Source organism: Bufo gargarizans, chromosome 6 (assembly GCF_014858855.1).
Source record: "Bufo gargarizans isolate SCDJY-AF-19 chromosome 6, ASM1485885v1, whole genome shotgun sequence".
Taxonomy (NCBI): Eukaryota; Metazoa; Chordata; class Amphibia; order Anura; family Bufonidae; genus Bufo; species Bufo gargarizans.
In genome coordinates, this window is record NC_058085.1 from 42,949,866 (window position 1) to 42,967,002 (window position 17,137).

At 42.4% G+C, this 17,137-nt stretch overlaps 1 protein-coding gene across 2 annotated transcripts in view; it reads left to right on the plus strand.

Moving 5' to 3' along the window:
• The window catches only part of PIK3R6 (phosphoinositide-3-kinase regulatory subunit 6), a 96,149-nt gene that overhangs the window by 19,315 nt on the left and 59,697 nt on the right, over positions 1-17,137 (plus strand). For both annotated transcript variants that reach the window (XM_044298778.1, XM_044298777.1), the window contains exon 2: positions 6,992-7,252. The gene's annotated coding sequence lies outside the window, so the exon portion shown is untranslated. The remainder of the gene's footprint in view (positions 1-6,991; positions 7,253-17,137) is intronic.

The following is a 17,137-nucleotide window of genomic DNA, read 5'->3' on the forward strand; positions in this document are numbered from 1 at the left end:
TAACAGCCAAACAAAACTCATTATTTATGGCCCTGATTCTGTTGTTTACAGAAACACCCCATATGTGGTCGTAAACTGCTGTATAGGCACACGGCAGGGCACAGAAGGAAAGGAATGCCATATGGTTGGTTTTTGGAAGGCAGATTTTGCTGGACTGTTTTTTTTGTTTTTTTTTACCATGTCCCATTTGAAGCCCCCCTGATGCACCCCTCGAGTAGAAACCCCAAAAAAGTGACCCCATTTTAGAAACTACGGGATAGGGTGGAATTTTTTTTTGGTACTAGTTCAGTGTACAATGATTTTTTGTTGCTCTATATTACACTTTTTGTGAGGCAAGATAACAAGAAATAGCTGTTTTTGCACCGTTTTTATTTTTTGTTATTTGCAACATTCATCTGACAGGTTAGATCATGTGGTATTTTTATAGACCAGGTTGTCACGGACGCAGCGATACCTAATATGTATACTTTGTTTCCATAGTCTGAGAGCCATAATTTTTTCAGTTTTTGGGCGATTACCTTGGGTAGGGTATGATTTTTGCGGGATGAGATTACAGTTTTATTGGCACTATTTTGGGGTGTGTGTGACTTTTTGATCGCTTGCTATTACACTTTTTGTGATGTAAGGTGACAAAAAATGATTTATTTAGCACAGTTTTTATTTTACATTTTTTACGGTGTTCATCTGAGGGGTTAGGTCATGTGATATATTTATAGAGCCGGTCGATACGGACGCGGCGATACCTAATATGTCTACTTTTTTTTTATTTATGTAAGTTTTACACAATGATTTTTTTTTTAAGCAAAAAAAAATCATGTTTTAGTGTTTCCATAGTCTGAGAGCCATAATTTTTTCAGTTTTTGGGCAATTACCGTGGGTAGGGTGTGATTTTTGCGGGATGAGATGGCGGTTTTATTGGCACTATTTTGGGGTGCGTGTGACTTTTTGATCGCTTGCAATTACACTTTTTGTGATGTAAAGTGACAAAAAATGGTTTATTTAGCACAGTTTTTATTTAAAAATTTTTACGGTGTTCATCTGAGGGGTTAGGTCATGTGATATATTTATAGAGCCGGTCGATACGGACGCGGCGATACCTAATATGTATACTTTTTTTTATTTATGTAAGTTTTACACAATAATATCATTTTTGAAACAAAAAAATCATGTTTTAGTGTCTGCATATTCTGAGCCATAGTTTTTTTATTTTTTGGGCGATTGTCTCAGGTAGGGCCTCATTTTTTGCGGGATGAGGTGACTGTTTGATTGGCACAACTTTGGTGGGTGGGCAAACTCCTTTTTGATCGCTTGCTGTTGTACTTTTTGTGATGTAAGGTGACAAAAAAATTATTTCTTTAGCACAGTTTTTATTTTTAATTTTTTACGGTGTTCATTTGAGGGGTTAGGTCATGTGATATGTTTATAGAGCCGGTCCTTCCCTGCCTTCCCTGCCATCGGGTCCCCCCCACAGCCGCATGGGGACCCGATGGCACCGCCACATGCCACCACCGCAACATTGAATTGCCACAAACCGCAGGTCTGAATTGACCTGTGGTTTGAGGCGATCGCCAACATGGGGGGGTCACGGGACCCCCTTGGGCATTTAGCCGAAGTGCCTGCTCAATGATTTGAGCAGGCACCGGCTTCCGATCACCGCCCACTGTGCGGCGGTGATCGGAAATACACAGGGCGTACAGGTACGCCCTGTGTCCTTAAGTACCAGGACATAAGGGCGTACCTGTACGCCCTATGTCCTGAAGAGGTTAAAGGGCATCTGTCAGCAGTTTTGTACCTATGCTACTGCCTGACATGTTGCATATGCGCTTGGCAGCTGAAGTCATCTGTGTTGGTCCCATGTTCATATGTGCCTGCATTCTTGATAAAAATGATGTTTTAATATATGCAAATTAGCCTCTAGGAGCAATGGAGGCGTTGCCGTTACACCTAGAGGCTCTGCCGCTGCACATTAGGGCTCATATACACGACAGTTGCCTGTTTTGCAGTCCGCAAATTGTGGACCTGCAAAACACGGATACCGGCCATGTACGTTACGCATTTTGCGGAACAGAACGTCCGGCCCATAATATAACAGTCCTATCTTTGTCTGTAATGCGGACAAGAATAGGACATATTCCATATTTTTGCGGGCGCCATGGAACGGACATAAGAATGTGGACTGCACATACAGGGAGTGCAGAATTATTAGGCAAGTTGTATTTTTGAGGATTAATTTTATTATTGAACAACAACCATGTTCTCAATGAACCCAAAAAACTCATTAATATCAAAGTAGTTTTTAGTTTGTTTTTAGTTTGTTTTTAGTTTTAGCTATTTTAGGGGGATATCTGTGTGTGCAGGTGACTATTACTGTGCATAATTATTAGGCAACTTAACAAAAAACAAATATATACCCATTTCAATTATTTATTTTTACCAGTGAAACCAATATAACATCTCAACATTCACAAATATACATTTCTGACATTCAAAAACAAAACAAAAACAAATCAGTGACCAATATAGCCACCTTTCTTTGCAAGGACACTCAAAAGCCTGCCATCCATGGATTCTGTCAGTGTTTTGATCTGTTCACCATCAACATTGCGTGCAGCAGCAACCACAGCCTCCCAGACACTGTTCAGAGAGGTGTACTGTTTTCCCTCCTTGTAAATCTCACATTTGATGATGGACCACAGGTTCTCAATGGGGTTCAGATCAGGTGAACAAGGAGGCCATGTCATTAGATTTTCTTCTTTTATACCCTTTCTTGCCAGCCACGCTGTGGAGTACTTGGACACGTGTGATGGAGCATTGTCCTGCATGAAAATCATGTTTTTCTTGAAGGATGCAGACTTCTTCCTGTACCACTGCTTGAAGAAGGTGTCTTCCAGAAACTGGCAGTAGGACTGGGAGTTGAGCTTGACTCCATTATCAACCCGAAAAGGCCCCACAAGCTCATCTTTGATGATACCAGCCCAAACCAGTACTCCACCTCCACCTTGCTGGCGTCTGAGTCGGACTGGAGCTCTCTGCCCTTTACCAATCCAGCCATGGGCCCATCCATCTGGCCCATCAAGACTCACTCTCATTTCATCAGTCCATAAAACCTTAGAAAAATCAGTCTTGAGATATTTCTTGGCCCAGTCTTGACGTTTCAGCTTGTGTGTCTTGTTCAGTGGTGGTCGTCTTTCAGCCTTTCTTACCTTGGCCATGTCTCTGAGTATTGCACACCCTGTGCTTTTGGGCACTCCAGTGATGTTGCAGCTCTGAAATATGGTCAAACTGGTGGCAAGTGGCATCTTGGCAGCTGCATGCTTGACTTTTCTCAGTTCATGGGCAGTTATTTTGCGCCTTGGTTTTTCCACACGCTTCTTGCGACCCTGTTGACTATTTTGAATGAAACGCTTGATTGTTCGATGATCACGCTTCAGAAGCTTTGCAATTTTAAGAGTGCTGCATCCCTCTGCAAGATATCTCACTATTTTTGACTTTTCTGAGCCTGTCAAGTCCTTCTTTTGACCCATTTTGCCAAAGGAAAGGAAGTTGCCTAATAATTATGCACACCTGATATAGGGTGTTGATGTCATTAGACCACAACCCTTCTCATTACAGAGATGCACATCACCTAATATGCTTAATTGGTAGTAGGCTTTCGAGCCTATACAGCTTGGAGTAAGACAACATGCATAAAGAGGATGATGTGGTCAAAATACTAATTTGCCTAAAAATTCTGCACTCCCTGTAGTGTGCTGTCCACATTGAAGTAAAAGGGTCTGCATTCAACCCACAAAAATTGCGTATCGGATGCAAACCAAAAATACACTTGTGTGTATGGGCCCTTAACTGATAGGGCCAGGTGAGTTGAGAGGACTCGGAAGTTACAGAGAGAGCATAGCCTCAAGTTGTAATGGCAACGCTCTCGTTGCTCCTAGAGGCTCATTTGCGTATATTAATACTTAATTTTTCTCAGCAATGTGGGCACATACGAACATGGGGCAGCACAGTGGCTCAGTGGTTAGTACTGGTGCCTTGCAGCGCTGGGGCCTGGGATCAAATCCAACCATGGACAACATCTGCATGGAATTTGTATGTCCTCCCTGTGTTTGTGTGGGTTTCCTCCCCCTCCCCCTCTCCAAAGACCTACTGATAGGGAACTTAGATTGTGAGCCCCATTGGGCACAGCTTGATGCTAATGTCTGTAAAACGCTGAGGAATATAGTAGTGCTATATAAGAGCATAAAATAAATAAATGGGACGAACACAGGTGCCTTCAGCTGCCATGTATCAGGTCAGCCAGTTTCATAGGTACAAATCTGTTGACAGATGCCCTTTAAAGGTCTGGTTGCAAATTTTAGGAGTTAAAAGTGTTGTCCAGCGGAATTAAAAACATTTTTAAAGGTCCAGAATGGGTTAAAAAAAATGCATTAATTACCTTGCCAATCGCCCACCGTTGTTGTTCTGGTACCCCCTGCTCTTTACTTTCAGGTCCTGGCTTGACACAGGAAATGGCTGGAAATGCCCAATCACTACTACATCTGTGACGTCCTCCGCCACCGCATATAGCAGTGATGGTGAACCTTTTAGAGACTGAATGCCCAAACTGCAACCCAAAAACCACTTATTTATCACAAAGTGCCAACACAGCATTTTAACCTGAATATTACAGTCCAGTATAGTATATCTTCCATGTACTTTATCATTTACCTATAATCACCTGCCTACATTCAGTGCGCTGCCTGTGCTGTGCATGGTGCGCCCTGCAATGATGAATGGCAGGAAAGGTCTAAGGTATATTGGTACACCATAGACTTTTTTCAGGGTGCGGGTGCCCACATAGGCCATAGGTTCGCTACCACTGGCATATAGGAAGAAGGCTGGCAATCAGCAGTAGGGGGATGGTCAGCCAGGACCTCATGAATACAAGGACTCCTGAGTGTGTGCCGTACACTGAGTGGACTCCAGTGCTCGGGACCCATTGGAGCTGTTCACCAGTGATGCCGGGTTCACACATTAGCGTACCCGATAAGCGCTGTTTACAAGCGTGCTTATCGGGCGTTTACATACGTGCGAGTGAAACAAGCAAACGCCCATTGACGCGCTTTCCCGCTAGGTCTATGTGCGGGAACGCGCGACAATTCGCCCCAAAGAAGCTCCTGTACTTCTTAGGGCGTCAGGCATTTTACAGCGCGATCGTACGCGCTGTAAAACGCTCAGGTGAGAACCATGCCGATAGGGAAGCATTGGTTTTTGCTTGTTGAGCGTTTTACAGCGCGTAGGAACGCGCTTTAAAACGCTCAGGTGTGAACCCAGCCTGATTTTAAGAAAGTTACTTGCAAAAAAAATACTGGTGACTGGTACCCAAAGGAAGTGGATTTCTTCACGTAAAAAAGCCCAGAGCGTCAGCAATGACCTCTAGGTAAAAATAATACAGTAATCTATGTTAACCCTATATATATATATATATATATATATATATAGATCACCTTTAAAAGCACATTTCGGCTAAGATGTTAGGCCTTATTCACACATCCATGTTAGTGATGACATCTCTGATAAGATGGTCATTCATCCATGAAGATTTCTGTGATCCACGTGTCCGTCGCTCTGTGTTCCACGGACACTGCACAGCTTTCAGAACATCTCCTGTAAATGGTCCGTGAAACATCGCTGAAACACGGATGGCGTCTGTGTTGGGTTCGTGTCTTTTGGAGACCTGTAGACTATAATAGGCTTAATGGATCCGTAAACACGGACAAAAGTAGGCATGCCTCCATGCTAAAACCATGGACCGTGCATTAACACACACATTAAAAAGGGTACATGTGCCGTCCTGGAGAACACTGACAGCACACAGTCGTGAATCCCTGAAGTGTGACTAAGGGAACCAGAGGGCTGAGCTGCAATAGCAGGGACCATGGACAACAGTGATGCTGTTTTTGGAATAAAGTAGACACACTTTTCTAATTTCACACAACCCCAGGAAAGGAATTGCACAGGACTAAAACAACATGGCTGCTTTCTTCCCAAAACAGCTCTATACCTGCGTGTGGTATTACAGCTCGATCCCAATCATCTGTATGAAGCGGAGCTGCAATACCAGACACAACCTATATTGTGGGGATGCCTTTGGTAGAAATGGACCACGATTTTCTAATGCTATATAAACCCTCAGGAAAACAGAGAGAATTATCATAGGATTCGCCTGTCAAGGCTTTAAAGGGGTCCTCTCACTTCAGCAAGTGGCATTTATCAAAGTTAATTCAAGGCACTTACTAATGTATGGTGATTGTCCATGTTGCCTCCTTTGCCAGCTTGATTAATTTTTTCATCACATTATAAACTGCATGTTTCCATGGTTCCGACCACCTGCAATCCATCAGCAGTGGTCGTGCTTGCACAATATAGGAAAAAGGGCCGTCCTCTCTGGTGACCGAGACTGTGGGAGCTCACACAGGCTGGTGCTTTTTTCTATAGTGTGCAACCACAGCCACCAATGCTAGATTGCAGGGTGGTCGTAACTAGGGATGAGCGAATCGACTTCGGATGAAACATCCACTTGGAATCGAAGCCGAGTTCGGAAAATGTTTTTTTACAGTAGAAATCTATTTATGAAGTTATTACGCTAAGTCTTGCGAGACTTCACGAAGTAATAACTTTGGCTCATCGGAGCCAATACATTCTAATACTGCATGGAGCTCCTGAAACAAAGTTTTATGCAAATCGACTTCGGATGTTTCATCCGAAGTGGATTCGCTCATCCCTAGTCATAATCATGGAAATGAGCAGTATATAATGTGATGGGAAAATGAATCCAGCCAGCAAAGGAGGCAATATGGATAATAACAATACATTAGTAAGTGGCTTGTATTAGCATTTATTATGTAGAGAAAGTTATTTGCTGAAGTGACACAACCCCTTTAAAGCTCAGGGTCTGTACTGGGAAGTCCTTTACCTTGCTTTCTTACACCTCTATTTTTTTTTTATGAATCAGAGTGGCGATATCTTGATGTCTTCATGTGATCAGCCTGCGCTCTGCCCTCCTCTTCCTTCCTGTGCCTTGGGGAACTTGCAGATGTTCATAAACAGCAGTACATTTCCTTACTACGCTTCAGCCTTCTGCCGGCGCGTGGAAACACTTCTGCAGCCCTGCATTCTTAATACGTCTCACCAAGTTCCAGGCTGTTTTTGCCAGAAAGTTTGCAAAGTGCCGAGAAGTGCCAGGCCGGGCTCAGGATGTGTCAGACAGCAGCAGGTGAGAGATATAAATGTGCTGCTAGTCATGTATGTGCTGAAGTTTGACAGGGGAGAAGAAGTTTAGCTTTCGATTTCTATATGGATAAAAGGAATATAATTAAGAAAAAGATTGTTTCTTTGATCATGTAGCAGAGAGGAGTTTTACGTTTGGCACAACTTAATGCGATATCAATGCTTTTACACAAGACTGTAGGTAAAACTACTACACTGCTCAAAGATTTATTAAAGTGGAGATGATTGTGAACGACACAGATGTGAAGTGCAAGCTCTTGTAGTGACTTGCATCGCAGAAAACCAATGACATTACAAGAATGTGTAAAACGATAAAATTTCATTACCTAGAGGCAACAGGGCTGACACTAAATTCTGGGGGGGGGGGGGACTTCAGATGTTTTTGAGATGACTGATTTGCTGACACTAATGTCCACTAATGTCAGTTTCCAGAGTTGGATCAAAGAAAATTAAGTTTTTTGTGTATTGCGACGTTAAAAGAGTCCACAGTCTGCAGCTTCCCATCAGGCCATAAAATGAGATGCATTGCAGTCTTCATCAGGCTAGAGCACTTGTTGTGCTGACATCTAGCGGCAAGTAGGAAAACCTTGCTAATTAAATATTCTTTTATGGTTTGCGACAATAAAAAAATATAACTCTTTTTCTCAAAGAGTCACTGTACTTTCACACAATTTTATTTAATTTAACAGAGAATGGTGTAACTAGCACATTTCTAAATCACTTCATTTAAAAAATATGCTGTAAAGTCAAGGCCACTAGGGGTCTCACTTCCACATACAGTAAGCTGCAGTCCACTGCCTGGCAAGATCCGTCCCTGGTAACAGAGACTCAGAAGACAGCTGAGAGGAAGACTAGCTGAGCTCCTGAGCCTGATAAAAAAAAAAAATGCTTCTACACTGATTCTGAACATCACAGGAGCCTCCTGCTTTTCTGTAAGGGCTCATGCACACGACCGTTGTTTTGCGGTCCGTTTTTCACGGATCCGTTGTTCCGTATCTGAGGGGTTTTTTTTCTCTGATTTAAGTCCTCTTCTGTTCCGTTATTCCACAAAACATATCCGTATGGTTTCCGTTTCAGAAACTTATTAATCACCAAACACATGAGCAATATGGGCTGGGCGTAGCATTTCTACAGTATGGATCACAATACGCATGACATAAGGATGTGTTCTGTGTAAGTTCCGTATTTTTGCGGACCCATTGACTTGAATGGGGCCTTGGACTGTGGTTTGCGGACAATAATAGGACATGCACTACTTTTTTGCAGAACTCAAATACGGAAACGGAATGTACACGGAGTACCTTCCATTGTTTTTGCGGACCTATTGAAGTGAAAGGTTCAGTGTACGGTCCGCAAAAAAAAAATATGGAACAGAAGTGGAAAGAAAATACGTTTGTGTGCATGAGCCCTAAATGTGATGTATCCCTAATCTGTTCTGGAGCTAAAAACAAACATAGTGGGAAATAAGGGAGAAGGGAGACACCCCTGCTTCTAAGTGAAATGCATCTAGCTGTGCAGCCAAAACAGGTAATAATATGGATGTAAAACACATTAGGGAGGCCCAAACATAACTGTTTCTTCACAGTTATGATTGTACAAAGAAGTACAGCCATTACGCAAACTTTTTTTTTCCTGAAAACTCAGGTACACTATAAACACAAATAAATTTAAAACTCACTCAAAAGTGCCCCTATTGTATACTATAAAGTTTGAAACTACTGTACAATGCTGGATGACATCTCTATTTGGATGTGTAAAAATAAATTCCAACATTGGCGCTCACGTTTCATATTTTCTTAGATAAGCTGTCATGTGTACATGAGGAATAACACAATATCTGCCCATTATTTGTTTACCCGTTTTCACCTTTGCAGGCTTCCTCTCTAATTGTCAGTTTTCCCAGAGTTCAGCTCCAGAAAAGGGTGTAAATTAGCTGCTATGATGTCTCCCAAGCACTGCACACTTAGAGAGGAAGAGATCCTGCTCCCTCTCTCTCTGTAGTATAACCTCTGGAGAAACAGCAGCAGCATACAAAGCATAATACAGCAGTAACGAGAAGTGTAGCTGTGAATCGAGCACTGGGGTGAGATACAAAACTTACTAGAGCCAGTAGCATCTTTGTGTGTTTCTCTGCCCCTCATTTTGCAGCTCCATCCTCCTCTCCAGTCTCCATAGTCTTCTATGGGCAGAACAGAGTGAGCTGATAATTTTTCATCAAAGTCTTACCAACATTATGAGTCTGTCACCATATTAACATGAAAGCAGCGTAATATAGGATATAAAGACAGATACTTAATATTATAAGAGTTCAGGACATTGCAAAATTATTGTTAGATAATTATATAACATCCAACCAACCTCCCCCCCTTTACTTGATCCAACAGAGAGACAGTTGCATTACTTTTATTTTCCTATTAGTTATGTCTCAGGAAGGCCATTCCAATGAGAACTGAAATTAAAGTGACCAATCGACATCCCCCATTCAACAGCGTGTGCTAGGATAACTGGCCCAATAGGTAAAATTGCCCACGTATGCAATCTCTTGATAGAGCCGCAGAAGCCAAACTCCCGGTCGAGTGAGCTGATAATTAGTGTTGAGCGAAGTGAAGCATTTGAAGCGGAATACGGTCCAAGGTTTAGTAAAACTTTGATTTGCAAAGAATTAGAATTTCCTTATGCTTCGTGGTAATTAATTAAGTTTTCCTAAAGTAGGGGCTGCACGTGTTACAAAGTGAAATTAAGTGTAGAGGAGACAAACCCAGGAAAGCAAGATCACCCATAATGCCGTGAAGCCAGCCAATCCGTAAATAGCCATCCCCTCTGATGTCACAGCCCTATAAAACCCTCATCACATGTGGTCTCTGCCTTTGTCATATGAGCTAAGCATAGGGAGAAACGTGGCAAGTGGTCATGTGTTAGGGACAGTGTTGCTGAAAATGATTAATAGAAGAATATTGGAAAGGAAGAGTACAGGGAGGCGTATTCTTCATCAGTTTTATTTATTTATTCCTACAGTACATTTACTTATTCCCACCTCAGCCGTAAACTAAGATATGTAATTCAATACCAATAAGATGGAAGTCTTTATTATTCCACTGCCAGCGTGCCAACTAATACCATCCAGTCTGCACCCTTTAGGGGGACCAGGTTTTAATGATGACCATCCTCATCTCTTGCTGGCTACACTTTTTCCAAATCTTCCTTCTTGGTCTCCTTGTCCTAGAAAAGTCAGCAAGATGCAGAGAGAGGAAGAGCAATATTAGATGTGGAAAAAGAGGAAAAGCAGATGGAAGAAGAAGGGCTCCCACCTGTAGGGCAATAGAGCTCTGGGGTTGGAGAAGTGGGTATGCCAGAGCTGATTAAGATTCTGTGTTTACTGTCAAATAACATGCAGGAGATTGCAGGCAAGAACAACAATAATATGCATATTGTCTCCCACCGAACCAACCAAACCCCATACCAGCAACGGCCCCTTCGGTCTTCATTATTGAATGAAAGGCAGCTGCTTGCTAATTGGCCGCGTGGTTCTTCACCACAGCATGGCTGCAACCTGCCTGCAGAACGGCTGAGAATTTCTTGGCTAACTTCGGCGAAGCTGACAAATTGAATTTTTAAAAACTTAGCTCCTCTACTGATAATTTATCTAGTTTCCTAAGACAAAAGCAATTTTAGCAGTGAATTAAGAGGGAATGATCAGTGCAAGAGGCAGGGAAAAGAAGTGGCTAATAAATGGAAAAATGGAAACACTGTCATTTCTCTGTAATAAAATGATGTATATTACAAAGCTTCTTATAGTTACTTGCTTTTTTGGACCCACTCCTTGTTTTGGCTCAAAAATACTGATTGTGTGACAGTGGACTTGAAAATGAGGTGTCTGGTTTTCTCATATTGATCACCTATCCTCAGGATAGGTCATAAATATCAGATCGGTGGAGTCCGACTCCTGGGACCACCCCCCCCCCCCCCCCCCCAATCAGCTGTTTGAAAAGACCGCACCGACCCCTCGCCGATCTGATATTAATGACCTATCCAGAGGACAACCCTTTAAAGTGCTATGCTCAATGGCAACACTGAGTAATGCCTGAAGCGGTGGTTTAAACCAGTGCAAGGCTACTAAGATTGTTTTGTTTGGAGGAGCGTTGGAAGATGCTTCGAAGTCCTAAGTAACACTTTGTTCACGATAATAGAGTCTTGGATTTTTGTGGTTCCATCTGTGACCCATTGATTAACAATGTCCTTTGAGGAGATATCTAATTTGACTGAAAATAGAGCAGATATCTTCACCGATAGTGAAAGGAATAGCATATTGGCTCATGCAGTGGGAAATGGTTCATTACGCTCTAAAGGGAAAGAAAACTGTGATAGTAACTATGCGTAAAGACTAGAATTTAAAGAAAAAATAGGTTCATTTGTCGATGCATGCTTGTAGTTATCTTGTGAATATCTGACAGCACAAAGCACACCCAGAGGGTGGAGACATACTGTAACACTGATATTGCAGGGTGATGCTACAGTGCCTTGCAAAAGTATTCACCCCCTTTGACTTTTTTCATATTTTGGTGCCTCACAACCTGGAATTAACATGGATTGTTTGAGGATTTGCATCATTTAATTTACAGAACATGGCCACAACTTTGAAGATGTTTTTTTTATTGTTAAGCAAACAACAATTAGGACAAAATAACAGAAAAAAGTCAATGTGCATAACTATTCACCCCCCTAAAGTCAATACTTTGTAGAGCAGCCTTTTGCAGCAATCACAGCTCCAAGTCGCTTTGGATAAGTCTCTATGAGCAGTTGCCACATCTTACCACTGGGATTTTTGCCCATTCCTCCTTGCAGAACTGCTCCAGCTCCTTCAGGTTGGATGTTTGCCCTTGTGAACAGCAATCTTTAAGTCTGACCACAGATTTTCTATTGGATTGAGATCTGGGCTTTGACTCGGCCATTCCAACACATTTACATGTTTCCCTATAAACCACTCAAGTGTTGCTTTAGCCGTGTGTTTGGGGTCATTGTCCTGCTGGAAGGTGAACCTCCATCCTAGCCTCAAATCACACACAGAGTGGTACTGGTTTTGCTCAAGAATCTCCCTGTATTTAGCACCATCCATCTTTCCCTCATCTCTGACCAGTTTCCCAGTCCCAGTCCCCCCAGCATGATGCTGCCACCACCATGTCTCACTGTGGGGATGGTGTTCTTTGGGTGATGTGTTGGGTTTGCGCCAGACATAGCGTTTTTTTATTTGATGGCCGAAAATTTCAATTTTAGCTGAAAGTAATGGCTTTCTTCTGGCCACTCTGCCATAAAGCCCAACTCTATGGAGCGTACGGCTTATTGTCGTCCTATGTACAGATGCTCCAGTCTCTGCTGTGGAACTCTGCAGCTCCTCCAGGGGTACCTAAGGTCCCTGTGCTGCCTCTCTGATTAATTTCCTCCTTGCCTGGTCCGTAAGTTTTGGTCGGCGGCCGTCTCTTCGCAGGTTTGCTGTTGTGCCATGTTCTTTCCATTTGGTTATGATAGATTTGATGGTGCTCCTGGGGATCATCAAAGATTTGGATATTTTTTTATAACCTAACCCTGACTTATACTTCTCAACAACATTGTCCCTTACTTGTTTGGAGAGTTCCTTGGTCTTCATGACAGTGTTTGGTTAGTGATGCCTCTTGCTTAGGTGTTGCAGCCTCTGGGGCCTTTCAAAAAAGGTGTGTGTATGTAATGACAGATCATGTGATACTTAGATTGCACACAGGTGGACATTACTTCACTAAGTGACTTCTCAAGGTTATTGGTTGAACCAGAGCTTTTTATGGGCTTCCTAACAGAGGGGGTGAATACTTACGCACATGACAATTTTCTGTTTTCTATTTCTAAACGATAGTTTTCTTTATATATTTTTCTCATTTTACTTCACCAACTTAGACTATTGTGTTCTGATCCATCACATAAAATTCAGATTAACAAACATTGAACTTAAGGCTGTAATGTAACAAAATACAAAAAAAGTAGGTTGAATACTTTTGTATATATCACAAGTGGTGGTACACTATGAATAATAAGCATGCGTCTGATTTGATGCATCTTACTACACAGAGACTGCCAGTCTGAGAATATACAAAAGGAGACTGCCTAGACTGATCTGTCACTTAAAGAGACAAACACTGAAATAATATGATAAAGTGGATGCAGAGCTTATAAACTGAACATAATCTATCCTACATGGCATATCACTGTTATTAAAGGGGTTGTCTCACTTCAGCAAGTGGCATTTATCATGTAGAGAAAGTTAATATCAGGCACTTACTAATGTATTGTAAATTGTCCATATTGCCTCCTTCACTATCTGGATTTATTTATCCATCACATTATTCACTGCTGGTTTTCATAGTTATGACCACCCTGCAATCCATCAGCGATGGTCGTGCTTGCACACTACAGGAAAAAGTGCGGGCCTCTCTGGTGGCCGAGACCGTGGGAGCGCACATAGGCTGGTACTTTTTTCTATAGCGTGCAAGCAGAGTAACACTAGAGGAACACTATGTTGTAATAGCAAAACTGACACTTAGGTCACGTTGTCAACTGAAGATACAGGCCGTGAGACCTCTCATGATGACATTACAGGGTGGAAAATATTTTTTAGGAAAGGGGTGTCTGCCAAAACAGAAATATAAGGAATTAGAAGAGGAACACCATCAACATTAGGAAAGGAAGATAGCAAAGTTATAGAAAAATCAAAAAAATAAATAAAATAGAGAACTTTGTATGTAATATTTCCCCAAATCCTGAGATGATTTTGAATGGAAAGTACTACATAAGGACTAGGTTTTGACCCAGGAGATTGCAGATCTTGACTTTTTGACTTTAAGGTAAAACGTGTACTATTATGATACCATATGAGTTTTCAGTAGATGAGATGATGGAACAAAAGAGAAAAGATAAATCTAGGCAAAGAGGAACATAAGGCATTAAAAGCTCTAGCGAATGACCCCTCCCTTTTCATTAACAAAACTTATAAGGAAGGAGTTATTGTTATGATAAAGACAAACATACAGTACAAACCAAAAGTTTGGACACACCTTCTCATTCAAAGAGTTTTCTTTATTTTCATGACTATTAAAATTGTAGATTCACACTGAAGGCATCAAAACTATGAATGAACACATGTGGAATTATATACCTAACAAAAAAGTGTGAAAAAAATGAAAATATGTCATATTCTAGGTTCTTCAAAGTAGCCACCTTTTGCTTTTATTACTGCATTGCACACTCTTGGCATTCTCTTGATGAGCTTCAAGAGGTAGTCACCTGAAATAGTCTTCCAACAGTCTTGAAGGAGTTCCCAGAGATGCTTAGCACTTGTTGGCCCTTTTGCCTTCACTCTGCGGTCCAGCTCACCCCAAACCATCTTGATTGGGTTCAGGTCTGGTGACTGTGGAGGCCAGGTCATCTGGCGCAGCACCCCATCACTCTCCTTCATGGTCAAATACCCCTTACAAAGCCTGGAGGTGTGTTTGGGGTCATTGTCCTGTTGAAAAATAAATGATGGTCCAACTAAATGCAAACCGGATGGAATAGCATGCCGCTGCAAGATGCTGTGGTAGCCATGCTGGTTCAATATGCCTTCAATTTTGAATAAATCCCCAACAGTGTCACCAGCAAAGCACCCCCACACCATCACACCTCCTCCTCCATGCTTCACGGTGGGAACCAGGCATGTAGAGTCCATCCGTTCACCTTTTCTGCGTCGCACAAAGACACGGTGGTTGGAACCAAAGCTCTCAAATTTGGACTCATCAGACCAAAGCACAGATTTCCACTGGTCTAATGTCCATTCCTTTTGCTCTTTAGCCCAAACAAGTCTCTTCTGCTTGTTGCCTGTCCTTAGCAGTGGTTTTCTAGCAGATATTCTACCATGAAGGCCTGATTCACACAGTCTCCTCTTAACAGTTGTTCTAGAGATGTGTCTGCTGCTAGAACTCTGTGTGGCATTGACCTGGTCTCTAATCTGAACTGCTGTTAACCTGCGATTTCTGAGGCTGGTGACTCGGATGACCTTATCCTCCGCAGCAGAGGTGACTCTTGGTCTTCCTTTCCTGGGGCGGTCCACATGTGAGCCAGTTTCTTTGTAGCGCTTGATGGTTTTTGTGACTGCACTTGGGGACACTTTCAAAGTTTTCCCAATTTTTCGGACTGACTGACCTTCCTTTCTTAAAGTAATGATGGCCACTCATTTTTCTTTACTTAGCTGCTTTTTTCTTGCCATAATACAAATGCTAACAGTATATTCAGTAGGACTATCAGCTGTGTATCCACCTGACTTATCCACAATGCAACTGATGGTCCCAACCCCATTTATAAGGCAAGAAATCCCACTTATTAAACCTGACAGGGCACACCTGTGAAGTGAAAACCATTTCAGGTGACTACCTCTGGAAGCTCATCAAGAGAATGCCAAGAGTGTGCAAAGCAGTAATCAAAGCAAAAGGTGGCTACTTTGAAGAACCTAGAATGACATATTTTCAGTTGTTTCACACTTTTTTGTTATGTATACAGGTCCTTCTAAAAAAATTAGCATATTGTGATAAAGTTCATTATTTTCTGTAATGTACTGATAAACATTAGACTTTCATATATTTTAGATTCATTACACACCAACTGAAGTAGTTCAAGCCTTTTATTGTTTTAATATTGATGATTTTGGCATACAGCTCATGAAAGCCCAAATTTCCTATCTAAAAAAATTAGCATATTTCATCAGACCAATAAAAGAAAAGTGTTTTTAATACAAAAAAAGTCAACCTTCAAATAATTATGTTCAGTTATGCACTCAATACTTGGTCGGGAATCCTTCTGCAGAAATGACTGCTTCAATGCGGCGTGGCATGGAGGCAATCAGCCTGTGGCACTTCTGAGGTGTTATGGAGGCCCAGGATGCTTCGATAGCGGCCTTAAGCTCATCCAGAGTGTTGGGTCTTGCGTCTCTCAACTCTCTCTTCCCAATATCCCACAGATTCTCTATGGGGTTCAGGTCAGGAGAGTTGGCAGGCCAATTGAGCACAGTAATACCATGGTCAGTAAACCATTTACCAGTGGTTTGGGCACTGTGAGCAGGTGCCAGGTCGTGCTGAAAAATGACATCTTCATCTCCATAAAGCTTTTCAGAAGATGGAAGCATGAAGTGCTCCAAAATCTCCTGATAGCTAGCTGCATTGACCCTGCCCTTGATAAAACACAGTGGACCAACACCAGCAGCTGACATGGCACCCCAGACCATCACTGACTGTGGGTACTTGACACTGGACTTCAGGCATTTTGGCATTTCCCTCTCCCAGTCTTCCTCCAGACTCTGGCACCTTGATTTCCGAATGACATGCAACAGTCAAGTGCTGCTTCTCTGTAGCCCAGGTCAGGCGCTTCTGCCGCTGTTTCTGGTTCAAAAGTGGCTTGACCTGGGGAATGCGGCACCTGTAGCCCATTTCCTGCACACGCCTGTACACGGTGGCTCTGGATGTTTCTACTCCAGACTCGGTCCACTGCTTCCGCAGGTCCCCCAAGGTCTGGAATCGGTCCTTCTCCACAATCTTCCTCAGGGTCCGGTCACCTCTTCTCGTTGTGCAGCGTTTTCTGCCACACTTTTTCCTTCCCACAGACTTCCCACTGAGGTGCCTTGATACAGCACTCTGGGAACAGCCTATTCGTTCAGAAATTTCTTTCTGTGTCTTACCCTCTTACCCTCTTGATTGAGGGTGTCAATGATGGCCTTCTGGACAGCAGTCAGGTCGGCAGTCTTACCCATGATTGCGGTTTTGAGTAATGAACCAGGCTGGGAGTTTTTAAAAGCCTCAGGAATCTTTTGCAGGTGTTTAGAGTT